The 21482-nt window shown below is 41.8% G+C and overlaps 2 long non-coding RNA genes across 2 annotated transcripts; both read right to left on the bottom strand.

The window, feature by feature from the left end:
* Positions 1–994: 994 nt before the first annotated feature.
* On the bottom strand, positions 995–21029 carry LOC124275190. The gene is made up of 3 exons (XR_006898233.1): positions 21019–21029; positions 12771–12774; positions 995–1097 (listed from the first exon to the last, which is right to left on the bottom strand). It is a non-coding gene; the product is annotated as an uncharacterized LOC124275190 (long non-coding RNA).
* Positions 15957–18103, bottom strand: LOC124275189. The gene is made up of 3 exons (XR_006898232.1): positions 17986–18103; positions 17313–17385; positions 15957–16059 (listed from the first exon to the last, which is right to left on the bottom strand). It is a non-coding gene; the product is annotated as an uncharacterized LOC124275189 (long non-coding RNA).
* Positions 21030–21482: the final 453 nt, after the last annotated feature.

The raw sequence follows: 21482 nt of genomic DNA, 5'->3' as shown, positions 1-21482 counted from the left end.
GAACAATTCTTTATTACCTACGTCTTGGTTCAACCAGGCATAAGACAAGCCATGCTGGAACAATAACTCTCGCACTGCTGAGGTCCAATTAATATCTCCAGAATCATCTAAACGTTTTAACATGAGATACGCTCGTTTCGAAATACGAGAATCAGGCTGTCTGAGCAACCGTATCCAGTATGATATTACTCTAGCTTTGTAATTTACGTAGAGTGGATATCGTCCACACTCAGCTAAAATAGCTTTTGTGGGTGAGCGGTAACCAATTCGTAAGACAAATTTACAAAAATTGAATGTACCTTTTCAATGTTGTGTCGATACACTATCCCCCAGATTTCTTCCCCGTATAATAGGATAGGTTGGATTTTTCCATCGAAAATTTTAAAAGAGATGTCTGGAAGCACTGATTTATAGGTACAGATACATTTCTTGATTGGATACAGAGCCTTCTCGGCTTGCTTGGATAAAACATCACAAGCTTTAGAGAACATATTTCTACACGACAAAGTTAATCCCAAATATTTGTAATAATTGACAGTTTCAAGTTTCGCATTACCAATGTACCACTTTTCATGTTTTGATACTTTGCCACCTTTTTTAAACACTACGACCTTGGTCTTGTCGGTATTTATAGAGAGTCCCCACTTCTTACAATACCTTTCTAGAATGTAACTTTTCGTTTGTAAATTTAAAACACTGTCCCCAAATATTGCAACATCATCGGCAAACAGGAGAATGGAGAGTGTGGAAAGACAAAAGAACGTAGGTGGGGAAGGGCTTATGTTATTGTGCTGTGTGGTGAACATGCTCAATAAACTGGCTGTGGGTGATAGCTAAGGCAGGCTAAGTATCATGATAAAATGAAATGACTAAAGCTGTGCAATGAAATTTAGGGCATTTATTTACATGAATTCTAATCAATTTACAACATGTTAAAATATACAAAATCTGTTACTGCCACACATATACAAACAATTCATCGACCTGTTCTCACTAAGACATAACATAAAATTATAATACTCACACCAGTTGAATATACAGGAAAAACAGCCAACCTGACACACACATACACTGTCCAACTGGTTGCCAACTCACAACTTTCAAATCAGTCTTTATATACCCCCCAAGCTGCTTGATTGACCCAAAGCTTACTACCCAGATGCATACAATGGTCTCTCATACTGCACACCTTCGACACAAACAATCGCTCACTGCTAACATCACTGCCCTTGCTCGTAGTCCTCACTCCAAACCTGTCACAGCGGTACTCAAATATAAGATAAAACAGACATTACACTACTTGTGATCTTGACAATCATGTATACGTTTCATTATTTATGCATGTATATGATTATATTAATATATTGATATCATACCTGTACATCAGGTAGCTGTATTACATTAAGCCGTATGCATCACGGCTTTGTATATCTGTGATATTGTAATGTTTGGAACCAATAAAAGACAATAAAAACAAACAAACAGTTAAAATGAAATATATATCGTGTGAGGAAACAGAGGCAGTAGTCAGTTTACACAACATATGCTCCTAAAGCATTGTTCTTTAATATAATATTTGATGTTTATCACTTTATATTGGTATTTCAACACTTGTATTATGATGATAAATATTTATTCCATGAGTATAATTAAGAAGAGAATAATGAGTGTTCTTGATACAATATTATCCATACAATATCATCCAACATCCGAGAAAATCCTCTCCGGTCGCACTGAATGATCCATTTTACCGTTTTGGACTGGAAAAGGGTCGATGATCAATATCCTTGTCAGGAACTTTTCACAGCATTGCCAAAGTCGCAGTGTATTGCTAAATGTAATTTCCGTAAAATGCAACGTTTCAATTGTGCACCTTAAATGTAATAGGAGATGAGTACCACAACCGTTTTAACTGTCAATATTTTAATGAAATAAGAAAAAAAGGTTTATTCCCAAACAGTTCATTACAAAGACTTCAATATTAAATATGATTAATGTATTTCAGGAAAAACTGCAACATTGTAGCCTTGAGTGAATATAGTTTATATAACCCTGCTCTCCAGAAGGATACACATCGTTCCCTTATATTGTTGAATGCCTGGCCTTACCTTAAAAGTAAGGAAATGTCTGCAGTTTTAATACAAATATAATTATACGTTGAATGACACGGATGTGCCGCCATACAACTGGAATATTACTGAGTGCGGCGTAAATCTAAATATTAATATTTTAATCATTACACTGATCAAATGGCAATGGAAGTGTACCCTATGATATACTGGGTTCAAAGCTTTAAATACGTGTGCCAGTTTATCTGGGATTTACCCTGTATGGTGTGGAAATTCATTGGAAACTTTCTTCGTAAGATTTTAGCATCTGTTCATGGTTTTATTTAATAGACAAAAGATTTTAAGTTGATAACTGAAATGTATATGAACATGTAGCTTATTGCTTATACCCGACACAAATGCATCATATTCACTGGTATAATCTATTACCTATTTCTGCCTTGACTGATACTATTTTCATCTGTGATTTATGTATTACTGGAAATATGTTTATATAAATAGCAAGATTTGTATACAAATCCTTCTTTGTACAAATAAAGGAAATCAATCAGTTCCACCCGTATTTTAATCATTAAATATGCGCATAACTATACCAGGCGTCATTAATAAAGGGAGAAATAAAGGTTTCTCAGAAATAATAAAACTTGGAGCGTCACCATAATTTTTAATGTGTTGACAAACGTGACAGATCGTGACATACAGACAAATGTTCAAACAACACTAGCAAGCATCAGTTGTATAGACCAACTCCCCAAAATGAAAATGACAAACATGAAGCACTCGGTCATACAATGTCTTTTGTATCCTCCTCGCGCGTCTAGGACATAAGTGCACCTTGTTCTCATGCTCCTTATCAAGTTCTCAAAGAAAGCTCGCGGAATCGCATTCCATTTCTCTGCTAGAGCCCTGCGGAGTCCTGGTACATCCACTGGTGCTGGGTGACGTGTGTAGACACATCGACAGAGTTTATCCCAGGCAAGCTCAATTGGGTTGAGGTCTGGTCAGCATGCTGGACACTCCATCCGCTCTTCACCCTGCTACCTAAGGAATTCCGCGACAATCCGGATGCAAGCATTGTCGTCTTGCAGTAAAAGCCATGCATAGTTTGCAAGAATGGTACTGCTCTATTAGCTAGAATATCGTCGCCATAACCCTGTCCGGTATTCCACGGACCCATTGGCTTGAAATCTCTGCCACATTCTACTAATGGCACTCTGAGTCACATTAAAGTGCACAGCAACCTGCCGCTGAGTTTGATCAGATTCCAAAAGGTCTTTAGCCTGACCCCTTTCAGCAAGTGACAGAAAACGTCCCAACTTAAGATGCAATTTCAAACAGGTAGCTGAACAGTGAACGACAGTGAAAAAGCATCAATGTATGTGTATTGTCCTCAACTTTCCATGGATAGAGCGACTTGCACGTGCAAACCATTGACATTAAGTGGCGGGTGGACTTCCAGGTGACAAAATATAGTGGACGTAATTATAACATTTTAAGGGCCTGATGTGTTTTTCCATACTGTTAAGAAAGTTTGTAAAACATTCAGTTGTATACATTTCAAACAAAAACGAATGATTTTTACAACCTTTGAGAAATTGTGTTACCAATAGTTTGACCCTTCATTAATGACGCCGCATATATTTGAGCGTATTTTGAAGGGAAGAGATGGGAAAGGAGCTGATGTGTTCCCTTCATTATGATGTACTTTGGTTCAAGACATTCACGAAATTTTCCGTAGTGTGCAGTCATTTCTTTATCCATTGCTAGCCTCATCTTGGATAATTAATGTCAGAATCGATATGGCAGACATCTATTTGGTGTCATCTCTTTATCCATTGCTTGCCTCATCTTGGATAATTAATGTCAGAATCGATATGGCAGACATCTATTTGGTATCATCCCTTTATCCATTGCTAGCCTCATCTTGGATAATTAATGTCAGAATCGATATGGCAGACATCTATTTGGTGTCATCTCTTTATCCATTGCTAGCCTCATCTTGGATAATTAATGTCAGAATCGATATGGCAGACATCTATTTGGTGTCATCTCTTTATCCATTGCTTGCCTCATCTTGGATAATTAATGTCAGAATCCATATGGCAGACATCTATTTGGTATTATCCCTTTATCCATTGCTTGCCTCAACTTGGATAATTAATGTCAGAATCCATATGGCAGACATCTATTTGGCGTCATCTCTCTATCCATTGCTTGCCTTACCTTGGATAATTAATGTCACAATCCATATGGCAGACATGTGTCCAGCACGCCCCCAACACTGTGGATTAGCTTCACCCCGAAAACCCGGGTTCGATCCCCCACATTGATACAATATGTGAAGCCCGTCGTGATATTGCTTAAATGTTCCTATAAGCGCAGTAAAACTAAACACACTCACACAACTATGTAGACATGAGTTTGGTCGTACACATTGTACCCATGAGGGGAATTGAACCCGGGTCTTCAGCATGATGAGTAAACGCTTTAACCACTAGGCTACCCCTAACCAACACACACAACACACACACACACACACACACACACACACACACACACACACACCCAGATGTCGCTTGTCAAGTGCTTATTATTACTTTGTTAATCTTTGTCATATGTATGCAGCATCGATGTATGGAACACTGTATATCCCACAAGGTAGGGCCGGAAGTAAATCCTTGGTCTTACTTAGTTTTACCACTACATGTCAGTGTCTCCACCTACAACCACCACCACTACATGTCAGTGTCTCCACCTACACCACCACCACCACTACATGTCAGTGTCTCCACCTACACCACCACCACTACATGTCAGTGTCTCCACCTACACACCACCACCACCACTACATGTCAGTGTCTCCACCTACACACCTACCATCACCACTACATGTCAGTGTCTCCACCTACACACCACCACTACATGTCAGTGTCTCCACCCCACACACCACCACCACCACTACATGTCAGTGTCTCCACCTACACACCACCACCACCACTACATGTCAGTGTCTCCACCTACACCACCACCACCACTACATGTCAGTGTCTCCACCTACACCACCACCACTACATGTCAGTGTCTCCACCTACACACCACCACCACCACTACATGTCAGTGTCTCCACCTACACACCACCACCACCACTACATGTCAGTGTCTCCACCTACACACCACCACCACCACTACATGTCAGTGTCTCCACCTACACACCTACCACCACCACTACATGTCAGTGTCTCCACCTACACACCACCACCACCACCACTACATGTCAGTGTCTCCACCTACACACCACCATCACCACTACATGTCAGTGTCTCCACCTACACACCACCACTACATGTCAGTGTCTCCACCTACACACCACCACCACCACTACATGTCAGTGTCTCCACCTACACACCACCACCACCACTACATGTCAGTGTCTCCACCTACACACCACCACTACATGTCAGTGTCTCCACCTACACACCACCACCACCACTACATGTCAGTGTCTCCACCTACACACCACCACCATCACCACTACATGTCAGTGTCTCCACCTACACACCACCACCACCACTACATGTCAGTGTCTCCACCTACACACCACCACCACCACTACATGTCAGTGTCTCCACCTACACACCACCACTACACTGTCAGTGTCTCCACCTACCACACCGCCACCACTCACTACATGTCAGTGTCTCCACCTCACACCACCCACCACTACATGTCAGTGTCTCCACACCTACACACCACCACTACATGTCAGTGTCTCCACCTACACACCACCACCACCACTACATGTCAGTGTCTCCACCTACACACCACCACCACCACTACATGTCAGTGTATCCACCTACACACCACCACCACTACATGTCAGTGTCTCCATCTACACACCACCACCACCACTACATGTCAGTGTCTCCACCTACACACCACCACCACTACATGTCAGTGTCTCCACCTACACACCACCACCACCACTACATGTCAGTGTCTCCACCTACACACCACCACCACCACTACATGTCAGTGTCTCCACCTACACACCACCACTACATGTCAGTGTCTCCACCTACACACCACCACCACCACCACTACATGTCAGTGTCTCCACCTACACACCACCACCACCACTACATGTCAGTGTCTCCACCTACACACCGCCACCACCACTACATGTCAGTGTCTCCATCTACACACCGCCACCACCACTACATGTCAGTGTTTCCACCTACACACCACCACCACCACTACATGTCAGTGTCTCCACCTACACACCGCCACCACCACTACATGTCAGTGTCTCCACCTACACACCACCACCACCACTACATGTCAGTGTCTCCACCTACACACCACCACTACATGTCAGTGTCTCCACCTACACACCACCACCACCACTACATGTCAGTGTCTCCACCTACACACCACCACCACCACTACATGTCAGTGTCTCCACCTACACACCACCACTACATGTCATGATGCACGGAGCCCATTTCCTGTGTCCCCCACATTGATGTTACTGGAATATTGCTAAAAGCGGCGTAAACTCAAAACTCATTAACTCACTCCCAACACCTAGCATGTGCTCATATGGTATATGTACCTTAACAGTATGTCATGTCTGACACATACTCGACATAGAAGGTCAAGTGTATTGATTTAGGAGACAAATATACTAATACTAAACGTAATGGAGAATTACACGCATGAATGTGCAGTATATGTACCCTATTTTACCCTGTCGAAGCATAAAAGGAGAATTGGTTGATGTGAAGTGTTATGGGTTTTATTCCAACTGTCTGAGTGGGTTGTTCTCCTTAATGAAGTGATCATGCTGATCTTTACCAAATGAGTAATCCTCGGTGTGCTAAAGCATTATTTTGTTCACATATGACGGGCACATAGCCTTACCGTTGCTGTAGCCTGCTGTCTTCAGAGGTGAAAGTAATAGCTATATCACCAACTTGTATTAACCAGGTACATGTCACTTCTAGTAAGCAGAGGCGGACGAAGGGGCTGGCCCATGCTTCAAGCGCCGCTCGTCACCCGGGTTCCATTGCCCACATGGGTAAACTGTGTAAAGCCCATTTCTGGTCTCCCCCGCCCTGATATTGCAGGAATACCGCTAAACGCAGCTGAACAAGGACTGCAGTTCTTCACACATTGTACCCATGTGTGGGGGGATGGGGTGGGGAGAAACTTTAACCTCTAGGCTACCCCCCTCCCCGCCCCCGTTCGTGCCAGATGTCGCTTGTCAAGTGCTTATTGTTACTTTGTCAATCTATGACATATGTATACAGGATTGTTGTATGGGACACCCGATAGTCACACAAGGTAGGACAGAGAAGTACATCCTTGGCCTTACTCCTCTTGTTACCACAATGTAAAGGAATAATAAAACGCTCCACAGCTTACATATACATGGATGTAATTACATCTAAAGATTGAACCAGGTACGAGAGTAGGCTATGGTGGTGTCAGTGTATCAACATATATAACGCTCGATTATTGAAGTCAGTGATAACCTTGTACCAAGTCATCGTGCTGTGCTTGTTGAATATAGAGACGGTACTCTTTAACGATGGATAACAATGAATGAACAACTTCATTACAGTAGGTGCAACGCTTCTTTATTACATAGTTCATCAATATATTTAAGGGGATCGGGTGGTCAGGCTCACTGACTTGGTTGGCACATGTCATCGGTTCCTAATTGCGCAGATCAATGCTCATGCTATTGATCACTGGATTGTCATTCTATCAATCACAGTGTGAGTCATTCTATCAAACTACTTATTGTGTTTCCGCTCATTCCCGAGTCTGCACACACACAATGAACGGGCAGTTGGGTAGCCTAGTGGTTAAAGCGTTCGTTCGTCACGCCGAAGCCGGTTTCGATTCCCCACATGGGTACAATGTGTAAAGCCCATTTCTGGTGTTCCCCGCCGTGATGTTGCGGGAATATTTCTAAAAGCGGCGTGAAACCATGCTCACTCACTCACTCACTGACTCACTCACAGACAATGAACGGTGTTCCTCAACGCTTCTTTCAACATTAATGAAGCGAACTAGCAGTTTCCCCACAAATTGAATTAACAGTGACAGAGGATGCTGTGGTCGGTAAGCTCACTCACTTACTAACTCACTCACTTACTCACTCACTCTATCAAAAATGGTTTGTCAAAGCCGATATTATTGCACTTGGATGGAGATACAAAGCTACTTACAGACAACAGAATAACATAGATAACATTTAAACATTACTGAATATAGAATCCTCAATAAGTGTACAACTCACTCCCACTCACACTACCAACCACTGGTTTGTGGAAGCTAGATTTAATTACCGATATCAATGCACTTTGATTGAGATAAATAAATTGACTACGTGACAGAAACCGAGTTTTACCAAGTTTTTAAAGGAAGACAGCGACGTGTATGTACAAGCACAAAGAAAGGGCGATAACTCCGCTTGGCTTCAAAGTTCAGCTGCATCTAAGATAAATCCTGACAGGGAAAACAGGACCTTGTGTGGACATATTGAATTCACAAACAGTCGAGGATGTAGTGTGGCATGAGGCAGTGCTGTAACCTTCGACATTACACAGACCAGATAGATGATGGTGCTTCTTGAGGATGCAGTGCAGTGGTTGATAGAGCGAGTGAGTGATTGAGTGGTCAACTTTTATAACCTGTCGTTAGTAACAGACCTATCTACGTCAAAGAGCAACAATATCGCCATACTCTGTAATAAAACCCATCCTTACAAACCAGTGGTTGATAGAGTGAGTGAGTGATTGAGTGAGTGGTCACTTTTATAACCTGCCATCAGTAAGAGACCCATCTACGTGAAAGAGCAAGAATATCACCATACTCTGTAATAAAATACATCCGTCTATTTAATATTGTGTCCGTGAGCAAGAATAAATTGTTGCTGGGATGGTTGTTCGTGTATGACCATCCACTGACGTTTGAACTTACACAAAACCCGACTCTATACTGACTGTGCGACAGTCAACTCTGCGCGGGGCCTGTAAAGTGGCACTTCAGATGACGCGGTGTTTAGCAGAAAATGGGTACCGGGTGGGACAAGGGACAAGTCATGTGACTATTAACTTGGACTATCATGGAACTACAGAACAGTGAATTATTGTTATTTGAGGGAATATATTGACGATTGGGTACCTCACTTTGTGAATGTGGGTTTAATAGTCTAGATTCTTTCACCTATTATTTATTTCACTTAACTTTATTCTGAAAGATTTTGTAACATCAACTGTACGCCACACCACAACTACAGCTTTATCTTTCCGGAGAATGTTTATATCTTATGTGCGTTAGAAAGTGCTTTCAACAGTGGTTCTTGCAGTTAAGATATACCGCTAATAGGCGCGACCAATAGGCGCAAGATCCTCGCGATATCAATCACTGGTTTGTGTGGACCAATCATTTTGGATGGAAAATTGTTGGTGTTTCATTGTATCTGATTTCCATGCATTATACCCGTCTCTTCAGTAGTAAACTGTTCAAACCGTTCATTCACCAAGACATGCATATGTTCCACGGAGCAAAATGTGTTTTCCTATTTATGCATAAAATCTTCGGAAGGACTGTGGGAAACTTGCAACATGTTAATCACATTTAATAATATTTTGGCTGCCAACACGAATAAGTTGTGGCATGGCTGTTCATGCAATTGTTCAGGGCTCCTTTAGGATCATATATATTGTTTTGGAGATATATTTATATTTAAATACTTTATTCCAGGGACTGAACGCTAGTCTAAAGAATGGTGCAGTGGTGCCGGGAATGTTTGAGTGAGTGCGTGAGTTCAGTTTTACCGGGCTTTTAGCAATATTCCAGCAATATCACGGCAGGGGACACCAGACGTCACACTAGTAATAGGCGCGACCAACTTAGAATGGGCGCCATCGCCGCGCGTAGGGGAAACATACTCGTGATATCAATCACTGGTTTGTGTGGACCGATCACTTTGAATGGAGAATTGTTGGTGCACGTGGAGGCAGTAAGGTGAGGTGTAATATATGCCATGAGAGAGAGAGAGAGAGGAGAGGAGGGAGAGGAGAGAGAGAGAGATGTTATCACTCAACTTGAAACTACAGTCGCCACGATACAATGTATATAATGTGAAACAGTGTGTGACGTCATTGGTAGCAATACGGCCATTCAGCCTCCCGAGCCAGTGCGCTATCGGGTTTATTTACCTTTTCATTAATACATGTTTACAATCTAACAATCACTGTATAACAACATGTTTCAATGTTGAACTCACACAGATAGGACGAATGGACGAATGGACGAAATATTGACAAAATGGCCGAATTTGTCTCTTTCAGATGCTTTGGAGAGATAAACATGATAACCGACGGATGGACGGACAGACGGACGCGCTCATTATCAACTGTACTACATACCCGGGTTCACTAACGGACAGACGGACTGACAGCGGCGGCAGACGTATGACAATTTAGCTGTACTCAGGCAACCAATCACTTTGGAGGAAGGGAGGGGGATTTGGGGTGGGGATTGTGTGTCCCCAGCAGCCAATTCTTGGACCTGAAGGGACTGGACAAGCTTGTTGGATTCTGTGTCACACTACTTCCAGTTTGTATTAAAGGCTGTAAATCTGCTGGCCAGGTTTATTGGGACAGTTCAAACTGACTGAAGCGCCAGATAAATATCCGAAAATGAGTGAAAAACAGCCGTATACAAAGTAGGTGTAGCAAAGTAAAAAACAAATCCTGCCACTATACTATACTGTACTATACCCATATCTTCTTCAAAGGCATGTGGAAACACGTTCATTCACCAAGACAAACATTCTTTTCACGAAAGAAAAATGAAAAAAAAAGTGTTTCTTTAATGCTACTGATTGCACCACAGTCAACTATATCACAGTGCTGGTAATTCTCTTATTTATGCATAAAATCTTCTGGAGCATCGCGGGGTAAATGCGACGTTAGTTACGTTTTATATTATGGCTGTGAGCACGAACAAATGTTGCAGGGCTGTTTATTTGTGTATTTTTCACTACTAATGTTGAGAAAAGATGTGAATTTTGCTACCCTCAATGGCCACAGAGTTTACATCGAGTAACAGCAGCATGAGTAATCATCTCCAAGTGTACAATAATTTGGCAAGTGTAGATTGCTCGGGGCCTTTTGGGGAATATTTATTATCTTGGAGACATAGTTTTTACATTTTGGAATAACATTATTCTAGTCTACTCTACAGAATGCACACTATGGAATGGTGCAGTGGCGCCGGAATGTTGTGATGCACAACGAAGCCTGGATGCGTACGAAACCGGTAAACACACACACACGCACGCACGCACACAGACATACAAACAGACAGACAGAGGGCCGAGTAGCCTAGCCTAGTGGTTAAAGCGTTCGCTTGTCACGCTGAATACCCAGGTTCGAATCCTCATTTCTGGTGTGCCCCCTGCTGGAATATTGTTAAAGCGCGACGTAAAACCAGTGACTGGCTCATAAACCCTACAGCAGAACCCACAAAATATGCAATTTACTACACTGAAATATAAAGAGAACTGGGCGATCTTTTTCTCCCCCTGACAGTTACATAGGCCTCCATACAACAGTCATTAAGTGCTGAGAACGTTAGGTTTAACAAAAATCAAACTTGTTTTCCGGGTGAAACATATCTCACTCTATCTACCTAGCCCTTTCAGGAAAGGTTTTGTTCATAAAATTATTGATGCATGAGAGATATTAAAATATTAGGCTAGCTGGGAGTTTGTCTCACATTAAGTGGGAGTATTTCAGAAAGTGACGAGGCGTAATGCAGTGACTAATTGTAAATAAATAGTTCATAACACTTTGGGACGCTACGAGAGACCAAGCTTTACAATATAGACTTTGGCACGGCCTCATCACTGCGCCAGAATAATCAAAGGAGCCCTCGGCCGACTGGAACCCCGTGACGTCAGAACAGGCGATGATGACGTCAGGGCCTTTGTACTTGAACCTTGGTCCAGCAGCCGGTAAGAGCGTCACTTTTGTGACCACATTTCAGATGACTTCTGCCAGAAAACTGGTACATTTTAGACGACGTTTTCTGCCCAGCCTGTCTGTGTGTGTTATATACATTTTGGAGTTGAAGAACTGCCATAATTTTTCTCCTAATTTCCACGTATTGGTTAAAGGACCTGGATACTGAGAAAGAATTATATTACGTTGAACGTCTGATGTACCAAGTCACGTGACCAGCGCCATTCTTGAGAACGGTCGAGGAGGCTACAGTGAGGTGATATGAAGTTTGGCACCTCATTTCACACTTCAAACATTGGCACAATATTATATTTGTTTTGTCGCAATAAGCAATGGGTAAAAAGAACTTATGATACAAACTGGTGTTCACGGTAATTTCAGTGTTGCCATATTTTCCGCAAATATTTGTTTACAAATAAAACAGTTATGCCGTTCAGATATCAGGGTGTATTTTCTTCGCTCACACTTTCCGTAAAGATGCCAAAATAAAAATTCGTAGCACAGTGCTTTTATCGCTGCGCGATAAAAAAGCGGAGAAATTTACTGTTTTTTAACGCATAACAAAAAATTTGGACAACATTTAGCAAGGTCTATTTCTCAAACCGCAGAGGGAGTTGCACTTATATTTATACCAACGGATAGGAAATTAATATTCTACATTTCTGTGTAATTTTATAGCCGTACTTAGATCCAGGACCACGTGAGCGCAATTCTCGCACAACGTTCACTTTTCAAAGCGTATGAAAATGTTCGCCTGAAAACCTCGGCAGCCAGGGGCTTAAGGAGTAAATACACTGGGGAATACGTGTTTAACGCCATATTCCAAAGTTTGGCACCTGTCACAAAGTTTATTGTGCCACCCCAAGGATTAATGTGACAACGGCCCATAAACGCCAGCAAAACAAATATCTTAATGCTTTTATTTTTAACTAAAATTGCACCAATATCTACTTATCTACATAATTTCCGTTGTTGAGAACTCTACCCCTACAACAGATACGATATATTCCCCTGTTTCTGTGTTTAAGGCGTGGCATTATGTCCTAATTGTTTGGATTACCGCATGATTTCGATCACTGAATTGTCTGGTCCTGACTCATTTATTTGCTAACTATCATCACACAGCTGGAACTATTGCTGAGTGCAGACAAACTGGCAAATATTGTTATTGTATTCTGTATGAAATGAAAATACGTTTCAAGGTAACTGAATATTTGTTGAACTTTTCTGTCTTGAGTGTTTTAAGTGAACCATCTTTTCTGTATATTACTAAGTCAGACATGCAGGTAAACATGATATTAAGCATCACTCACAACTTATGTGTGAAATTATTAACGTTTTGTTGTTTGCAATCATAAATACATAATCAAGTGTGGATCAGACAATCAAGTGATAAATATAGTGAGTGAAGGCTGCACCCTGTGATGTAACTCTACCCTTACTGCGATCTACCTTACAGTGTATCTAGCCCTAACCCTGGTTATATTCTAGTTCAGAACTTACATAATCAAGTCTGGACAAGGCAATCAAGTGATTGATATAGTGAGTGTAATACTGCACCCTGTGAAGTAACTGTACCCTTACTGTGATGTACCTTACAGTGTATCTAACCCTTACCCTGGTTATATTCTAGTTCAGAACTTACATAATCAAGTGTGGACCAAACAATCAAGTGATTGATATAGTGAGTGAAAGACCGCACCCTGTGATGTAACTCTACCCTTACTGTGATCTACCTGACAGTGTATCTAACCCTAACCCTGGTTATATTCTAGTTCAGAACTTACATAATCAAGTCTGGACCAGACAATCAAGTGATTGATATAGTGAGTGAAAGACCGCACCCTGTGATGTAACTCTACCCTTACTGTGATCTACTTGACAGTGTATCTAACCCTAACCCTGGTTATATTCTAGTTCAGAACTTACATAATCAAGTCTGGACCAGACAATCAAGTGATTGATATAGTGAGTGAAAGGCCGCACTCTGTGATGTAACTCTACCCTTACTGTGATCTACCTGACAGTGTATCTAACCCTAACCCTGGTTATATTCTAGTTCAGAACTTACATAATCAAGTGTGGACCAAACAATCAAGTGATTGATATAGTGAGTGAAAGACCGCACCCTGTGATGTAACTCTACCCTTACCGTGATCTACCTGACAGTATATCTAAACCTAACACTGGTTATATTCTAGTTCAGAACTTACATAATCAAGTCTGGACCAAACAATCAAGTGATTGATATAGTGAGTGAAAGACCGCACCCTGTGATGTAACTCTACCCTTACTGTGATCTACCTGACAGTGTACCTAACCATAACCCTAACACTGGTTATATTCTAGTTCAGAACTTACATAATCAAGTCTGGACCAAACAATCAAGTGATTGATATAGTGAGTGAAAGACCGCACCCTGTGATATAACTCTACCCTTACCGTGATCTACCTGACAGTGTATCTAACCCTAACACTGGTTATATTCTAGTTCAGAACTTACATAATCAAGTCTGGACCAAACAATCAAGTGATTGATATAGTGTGTGAAAGACCGCACCTGTGATGTAACTCTACCCTTACCGTGATCTACCTGACAGTATATCTAAACCTAACACTGGTTATATACTAGTTCAGAACTTACATAATCAAGTCTGGACCAGACAATCAAGTGATTGATATAGTGAGTGAAAGACCGCACTCTGTGATGTAACTCTACCCTTACTGTGATCTACCTGACAGTGTACCTAACCATAACCCTAACACTGGTTATATTCTAGTTCAGAACTTACATAATCAAGTCTGGACCGACAATCAAGTGATTGATATAGTGAGTGAAAGACCGCACCCTGTGATGTAACTCTACCCTTACTGTGATCTACCTGACAGTGTATCTAACCCTAACCCTGGTTATATTTTAGTTCAGAACTTACATAATCAAGTCTGGACCGACAATCAAGTGATTGATATAGTGAGTGAAAGACCGCACCCTGTGATGTAACTCTACCCTTACTGTGATCTACCTGACAGTATATCTAACCCTAACACTTTTTATATTCTAGTTCAGAACTTACATAATCAAGTCTGGACCAGACAATCAAGTGATTGATATAGTGAGTGAAAGACCGCACCGTGATGTAACTCTACCCTTACTGTGATCTACCTGACAGTGTACCTAACCATAACCCTAACACTGGTTATATTCTAGTTCAGAACTTACATAATCAAGTCTGGACCAAACAATCAAGTGATTGATATAGTGAGTGAAAGACCGCACCCTGTGATGTAACTCTACCCTTGCTGTGATCTACCTGACAGTATATCTAACCCTAACCCTGGTTATATTCTAGTTCAGAACTTACATAATCAAGTCTGGACCAGACAATCAAGTGATTGATATAGTGAGTGAAAGACCGCACCCTGTGATGTAACTCTACCATTACCGTGATCTATCTGACAGTGTGTCTAACCCTAACCCTGGTTATATACTAGTTCAGAACTTACATAATCAAGTCTGGACCAGACAATCAAGTGATTGATATAGTGAGTGAAAGACCGCACCCTGTGATGTAACTCTACCCTTACTGTGATCTACCTGACAGTGTATCTAACCCTAACCCTGGTTATATTCTAGTTCAGAACTTACATAATCAAGCCTGGACCAGACAATCAAGTGACTGATATAGTGAGTGAATGACTGCACCCTGTGATGTAACTCTACTCTTGCTGTGTTCTGTCAAGAAACTGCACAAGTGTGGACAACAACCCCCTTGACTGGAAATGCATGGATCATTTTAAAACTTATGGGGCCACAATGAGAGATCATAGTAAAATAAAAACTGGACATGCTGGACATATTTGAGCAGCAGCAACACCCCATGTCTTCTAATCAGCCTCAACATACTGTAGGTGATCACTGCCATTACCATGTCTCTTTAGGTCCTGTTCTGAAATTAAACAGAAATCGAAACAGAAACATTATGAAACAAACAGCCGTTTCCTGTGATAAAAGAAGCAAAGTCTATTACTTTTTCTGTGGTTGACATAGAAACATCCTGTAGTATATGAAGTTGTAAAAAACATTGTATATGACGACTCATCTATATCTAATATCCTACCGATTGTTAATACTATATGCCAATCAACACTGATGCTGCAAGGCCGCTGTCCTGGCAGAACACTCACCTGGCCTTTAAATATTCTATACTAGCACTCTGAGAATTGCTCACTGACAGCTCATCAAGGAGCAAACTCTTCCACCAAAGTTTTGAAATTGTCTCCCTTTGTCCATTGATGAGACACAACAGCCAGCAACATAAGCCACTTGCAAGAATTAATAGAGAACATGACAACCATCTGTCTGTCTGTCTGTCTGTCTGTCAGTCTGGTGCACTGAGACACCAGGTGTTCTTGGACACCTTGCAAAACTGATGAAGGACCAAGCAGTACAGATGTAGCATTTTGCTGCCAAGTTGGAAGAAGAAAAAAGTACCAGAAGTTTCGGGGAGTAAACTTATATTTGTACACTTTTATGTGGGGCAAAATACAGTTGGCTCTCTCAAGACATTCTGCTGTTTATGTGCAGTGTTTCTGCAGCAGAAGCTTGGACAACAGTCATAAATAAAAGAAATTGACTCTACCAGTTTACCATTCCCCATGACATACAATACCAGTGGAGTGTCATAGCTGGTCTGGTTCTATACCCTGGCCAATTTTAGGTGTTTTCTACCTAAATCATTAAAACTTCAGGTGAGCCATAGAGCCTTGCTGCTCTTTGTGCCTCAGGGGTGGAAATAACTTTAAAATTGCTAGTGTACTCCGGTACAGTGGCACATGTAAAATCACTTGCCCTGATAATTTTTCCACTATACCGGCCGTTTTCTTGTTGATTTTTTAAATAAACAACATAATTAACATTGGAATATCAACTTGACACCGGTACAGTGTGATATACAAATTTGCTTTTGCCCGACAGAAAAAACCACTGGACTCGGGCAATGGGTTATTTCCACCCCTGGTGCTGTATCTGGTCTGTGTCTGGAGACATGGGTGGCCCAGTCTATACAGATCACAGTGCTATAGGATAAGGACATTACTACATTGGACCATTTAGACAAAAAAGTCAAATAAGAATTTGATGATAAAGTTTAGAAAGTACAGGAGAAATAAATGATTCTGATGATAGTAAGACTGAACTTACAGAAACACGTGATCAGTACTGTTACTTCATCAAGTAATCTTCAAAGGCAGCTCAAGATGACCTATTGATCTCCCTGGAAACATTAATCAGAATACTAACTGATAATACACTGAAGTGTTACCATGGAAACTGACCATCCTCTTTTCCATCAAATAAATATTCTACTATGAAATCTACCAAGATACCACGATGCTACACCATAGACCAGACAACCAATGAATACACAGATCTACTTTTTGTTGCACATGCAAGTATAGGGGAGCCTACATTTTGACTGACTGAGTTTGGTTTACGCCGCTTTTAGCAATATTCCAGCAACATCACGGCGGGGACACCAGAAATGGGCTTCACACATTGTACCCATGTGGGATTTGGACCCGGTCTTCGGCGTGACGAGGCCAACGCTTTGACCACTAGGCTACCCCACCGCCCGCCATACATTATGAAGGGAAATCAAATATCACTTGTGATGTGTGAGACCTGAGCAGCATCAATGAAGATGCTCACTCTCCCTCAGCTCGAACGCATGGCTACATTGATTGGAGCCTGAATGGCATCATCTTCATATCAAATGAAACAATTTGGTGAGATAGCCAAATGTTCTACACTTGACATCAAGACACAACAAACTATATCCATTTGTCACCAAAGAGATGTGGAGAAATGTCCTCACCTGATATCTGGCGATACTTCATGTTTTTAGAAATCCCTCTGGGTTTATTGGCTCACAGAATTTCTGCATCTGGACCAACCTCACTCACTGTCACCCAGCTACCCAGGATAGTCACTAGGTTAAGTACTAAAGGGGTTAACACATCCCTTAACACAATAAGCAGCTTAACCCATGCACATGCAACACATGAGCCCTGTCACCCAGCTACCCAGGATAGTCACTAGGTTGAGTACTAAAGAGTTAACACATCCCCTTCACCACACCAGCAGTTTAACCCATGCACATGCAATACATGTGCCCTGTCACACAGTTACACAGGTTTGTGCTGAAGACTTCTCACAGGTTCAGAGTCAAGGTTGGATGGCACTGGGCGGCTGACTGGCTGGGACTGCATTTGTGCAGCTGTAAAGCTGGAGAACAGCTGTGCAACTGCACAAAGAGTACACCTCTAAACCTAAATGGACCTACAAAGGGAATACATCTGTACAGCTGCATTGTCATACATGGAATACAGCTGTACAGTCCTACATGGAGTACACCTCGACAGATTCACTGTCATATACGGGGTAAACCTCTACAGCTTCACTGTCATATATGGGGTACACCTCTACAGCTTCACTGTCATATATGGGGTACAGCTTCACTGTCATATATGGGGTACAGCTCTACAGCTTCACTGTCATATATGGGGTACAGCTTCACTGTCATAATATATGGGGTACAGCTCTGCAGCTTCACTGTCATATATGGGTATAGCTCGACAGCTTCACTGTCATATATGGGGTACACCTCGACAGCTTCACTGTCGCTATATAGGGTACACCTCTACAGCTTCACTGTCATATATATAGGGTACACCTCTACAGCTTCACTGTCATATATGGGGTACAGCTCTACAGCTTCACTGTCATATATGGGGTACACCTCGACAGCTTCACTGTCATATATAGGGTACACCTCGACAGCTTCACTGTCATATATAGAATACACCTCTACAGCTTCACTGTCATATATGGGTTCAGCTCGACAGCTTCACTGTCATATATGGGGTACACCTCTACAGCTTCACTGTCATATATGGGGTAAACCTCTACAGCTTCACTGTCATATATGGGGTACAGCTCTACAGCTTTACGGTCATATATGGGGTACAGCTCTACAGCTTCACTGTCATATATGGGGTACAGCTCTACAGCTTCACTGTCATATATGGGTACAGCTCTACAGATTCACTGTCATATATGGGGTACACCTCGACAGCTTCACTGTCATATATAGGGTACACCTCTACAGCTTCACTGTCATATATGGGTACAGCTCGACAGATTCACTGTCATATATGGGGTACACCTAGACAGCTTCACTGTCATATATAGGGTACACCTCTACAGCTTCACTGTCATATGGGTTACAGCTAAACAGCTGTACTGACCTACATTGTGTACATCTCTACAGCTGTTCTGTCCTACATGGGGTAACGTCAGAGCTGCATTGATCTACATGGGGTAACATTGTACAGCTGCATTGTCCTACATGGGGTAACATAGCACAGCTGCATTGATTTACATGTGGTAACATTGCACAGGTGCATTGACCTACATGGGGTAACGTTGCACAGCTGCATCGATCTACATGGGGTACAGCTGCATTGACCTACATGGGGTAACATTGCACAGCTGCATTGACCTACATGGGGTACAGCTGCATTGACCTACATGGGTACAGCTGTACAGCTGTATTATTCTACTTGTCACTGGTGGTGACACCATTAAGGTCAACTTGACCTGCCCCAAGTCTCAGCAGTGACCCCAAACAAAATTACATTCCTTTGCTTAGCTGCTGCTTTGATGAAAATCAGCAAATGAATCAAATATTAATCATATACTCAGCCTTTGTTCTTGTTTCTTCGTTGTTACAGGATATCTAGATATGGGACATTGCTGTTACAAGGAGAGAGTTCCACAAAATATTCTGTCTGCATTGAGACTCACTGATTGACAAAGAGCATCAGACATTTTGGCACCAATTTAGCCAGCAATACAATGTCTCCTGTCAGAACACACAACCATTGGTCAGCGAGTACTTGCCCAAGTTCTTGCAAGGCCAAGAGTTCACCCATCTGCTGTCCCACTTGTCTTCCCAGCTCATCCAAAATGTGTTTTATCGGGTTCAGTTCTGAGGAACAAGAAGACCAGTCCATTTCATCAGCACTTGTGTTACCAAGAGGTTGTACGCTGAAACTGCTATAGAATTGTCAGTCATGTGATTGCTATGTTTTCTTGAGTACATCAACATCATATCTGTGCACAATATAGCTGAATCTATAGACATTTATACTGTATCACTTCAGAGGCCCAGATAAGCTGCGTATCCGGGTACAATACGCATAGAAAATTTCCAATTACGCATTGAAAAACTAATTGTTGCGTACCATTTACGCATTTAAAATGTAAGTTACGCAATAAGTTTAAAACAAATGCGTACGGAGTATATTTATAAAAATCGCTTGCGTAATGAAAAAGACTTCGATTGGTATCAAGTTGTACTGTTAGTATAGGACTAGTGTTGTACTGTCAGTATAGGATAAGTGATTTTTTTATGAAATCATTTCCATTATATTTAAGTTGGTTTTGATTAGGTATGACATGAGGCAGAACATACCTGCTTAGTAACCTTACTCAATGACGTAATACTTAGGTGAGTGAAATGACTGAAATACACACATATTTGAAAGCAGTGGGTAACGGAAAATGAAATACCCACTCAACATTCATAATACCCACTCCATATAAATACAGTGGGTACAGTACCCACATGAGCTAAATTTTATCTGGAGCTCTGTCACTTGTTTCGAACTTGGAAAGATATCCTTCAACCCTGATTTGCTTGGACTCTCCAACCCAATTGTACATTATTATACTCAAACTACACATCAAAATTAACCACCAACCCAGTGAGTCACCTACCCAGACAGCCAATGAGAAAGTCACCTACCTAGCCAGCCAAGGTGTGGGTCACCTACCCATGAGTTACCTGAATGAGTTACCTGGCTAGTCACTGCCTAAGCCAGTCCTGTCAGCCAGGGAGATAGTATGTGAGTCACCTGGCCAGTGGGGTAACCATGTAGCAAGTGAATGAGTATTCTTGCTCCAGAGCTGTTTGATAAGAGAAAGGGTCTTAGGGATAATGATAAGGGCTGGATAACCTAGCCTTACTTGACATAAGCCTAACTCTCACACCCAGGCAACAAAACCTGTCAAAGGTACTACGAGATAGGATACTCACAAAAAAGAGGTGACAGGGTGAAACACATATGTGAGTCACCTACCTAGTCTGCCAAGGTGTGGGTCACCTACCCACTGTGTCATGTCCAGCTAATATGTTAGTCACTTACCTAGCCAGCCAAGGTGTGGGTCACCTACCCACTGTGTCACCCAGCCAATATGTGAGTCACTTACCTAGCCAGCCAAGGTGTGGGTCACCTACCCACTGTGTCA

Source organism: Haliotis rubra, unplaced genomic scaffold, assembly GCF_003918875.1.
Source record: "Haliotis rubra isolate DU_JTF1 unplaced genomic scaffold, ASM391887v1 Scf1991, whole genome shotgun sequence".
In the NCBI taxonomy this organism is placed as follows: Eukaryota; Metazoa; Mollusca; class Gastropoda; order Lepetellida; family Haliotidae; genus Haliotis; species Haliotis rubra.
This window is presented reverse-complemented; position numbering and strand designations above follow the sequence as displayed.